Raw genomic sequence first — 2736 nt, 5'->3', positions numbered from 1 at the left:
CCCCCCCGCCCCCACCCCCTTTATCCGAGCTGTCGGCATAACTATCGTCCTCCTATGTAAATTATTCTGGGTGTAGAACTGAGCTTATTAAAAACATTATACACATGGCACACACACGAGAAGGAAAAAAAAAAGTATTCTTGCATGGTAAACCCCAAAACTTATACACTGTAAATTTGCATTACCATTGTGTAGAGAGGTATGGTAGAGTTCAACACAGGAACTGATGTTCTGAACCCTGGACAAGGACACACACTTGAGGAGGCGAGTGCAGTCCAGGGAGCTCAAACACAGGGCACTACTAAACCAAACTTTTCTGTCCTTTTTTTTTTTTCCTTTTATTTTTTCCCCCCTTGTTCCCCTCTTCTCTCATTTTTCTGCGGTCACATCTTATCTCTTGCTGCCGCGGTTCGTACACTGTCAGTGCCTAAGGGAGAGAAGCGAAGGAGGAGAGAGACAGAGAGAGAGGTGGATTTTAAGACAACATAGTGCATTTCTTCCCCACTAAATGTAACCTACCCTCGTGTTACCATGGCTTTGCACAGAGGAGCCTGTTGTTTTAAACCTACATTGAAATATAATGGACCCCAACCTCCCCGTGTTTGTATTTTAAATCTCAGGTCAGCCTGGAGTCCTTAACAAGCAGGTGAATGTGGCTGACATCCGGTGCATACTCCTTTCTCTATGTAAAGGCTATTTGTCCCCCTATCCAGTTAGTCAAGGCGTCATGTCACGTCATGTCATGGACCTCCCTGTTAGTCTCGAGCTTGGGGACGACCCTGATCACGAGTTTGGTGGAGATCTCAGACCCGCAGGGAAGTATTTCCCACAATTCCTGTCATGGAACAGGAACGGCCCCTAAAATGAGTACATGAGAACCATATGCAGTTAAGTGGGCAAAAACCAGTAAATGTTAAACATTTTCCAAATGTTGATTTTGTTTAGAAAAAACAAAAGAAGAAAAAAAAAATGATGCATTTTTATGTTTTCCCCCTGCCATGACCTCCTCTGTAGACAGCTACACTGACCAGTGCTCAGTCCACTCCCTCCCTGACATGCACTTCCACCTTCCACACACTGTGGAGACACTCATCACAGACTAAAGCTCAGAAGTCCCTTCTAGTGTCTTGTACTAAGGTAGAGGCAGCTCAAGCAACCTCTCCCACTGTTGACATGCAAGATCATCCATAGCATCAACATTGCTGCAGTTGAGGTCTTTAGCAATGATATAAAGAGACCTACTCTGCCTCACTGTCGATGAGCCTGAGAAGTTCATCTGTCCGGGCACTAACAAGAATGGACCGCTCTCCTGACCCCAGACCCCCACCCCTACACACACACACACACACATACACACATACACACCCAACTGTTTGTTCACTCATTCAAACGCCCACAGGCCTTCTAGACTAGCACAGAAGCTAGTCCACGGGGGGTGGGGGGGGGGGGGGGGGTGTTCTTGAATGGTCACTACAGTGACTGCGTGTACAAAGACCACTTTCACAGAACCATTTGCTTGAATGGGGATTTTTGGGGAGGGAGGGTGGGGCATTTGGGGTGCATTCTAGAATATTCTCGCCTGCGAAACCGATCCATTCTGCTGCTTCGCTGCTTTTGTCATCTGCCTGTGTATCTGTACAGTACATGAACCTGTTAGCTGCTGCGCTGGAGCGAGTGAGTGTGTGTGTGTGTGTGTTTGCGCGTGTGTGTGCGCATCATCCACCTAAAGAAAGCTTTTGACCTGTTCAGTGGTACGGCTCGAGTGTCGTTGCACTGAATGAGCTATCCTGTCAGGCTCTTCTCTCGGATCGGAGTGTGTGTGATGTCCTATAGTTTTGTCTGTCTTTTTTTTTTATGGTTCTATGTTTGTTGCTGAGAGTGTGTGTGTGTGTGTGTTTTGTGTATGTTTTGCATTTGTCTAAACTGACAAAATTCTAACGTCTAGAGAGAAAGCCCTCCCAGGTAGATCAATATGTGCAATAAGTAATAGGCTGCTCTGTGCGTCTCAAGAGCTCAGTTTTTGTATGTATGTATGTATGTATGTATGTATGTATGTAAGTATGTTTGTGCAAGCTATATACATGACTATAGGAAAAGCTCTTCCTTTCTTTCAAGGGGATTGTAGGGGATTAAAAATATAAGAAGCTGGAATGGATGGGGAGGAGTATAGTTTAGGAGGTGAATAGAGGAGAGGAAGGGGGCGCAAATCACCTCCCCGACACCTTTTCAGGAGGAAGACTCTATAGAAGCTGAAAGGACGTAACCAATCCCATCGTTCTGTACGTAGATAACTGCGTGGCCTGGTCAGCCAAGGCCTTTGAGCCTGTGGAGCTGTCCAGAGACCGGTGCAAAAATGTCCAACTGTCTTTTTCTCTGCCTTGTATACTGAGGGCCGTCTGACTTAACAGGATTTTACTCTGCTTTTGTGATCTCACTGTTCACTCACTCACTCTCTCACACACATACACAGACACACCGACTCAAGCACACACATTCCCTCACTCAGACACACACACACACATGCACACAGACCTACACTTACTCAGACACGGGCACACACATGCACACAGTAAAATTGTGTACCGATATATCTGGATGTCATTGTTTGCAACATAATTAAAAATAATAAAGATGTGTAAATACATGAAAACTGTCTATGGCTTCATTTTTAACTAACCATGTATTATCTCCTTTTAAGGTACTAACATGGTTAATTGTACAGTACATCCACCTTTT

This window comes from Alosa pseudoharengus, unplaced genomic scaffold (assembly GCF_046254945.1).
Source record: "Alosa pseudoharengus isolate Yale_2024_CS ecotype anadromous, Long Island Sound unplaced genomic scaffold, YU_APseudo_1.1 YU_APseudo_1.1_scf_8, whole genome shotgun sequence".
In the NCBI taxonomy this organism is placed as follows: Eukaryota; Metazoa; Chordata; class Actinopteri; order Clupeiformes; family Clupeidae; genus Alosa; species Alosa pseudoharengus.
Note: the sequence above shows the minus strand (reverse complement) of the source record.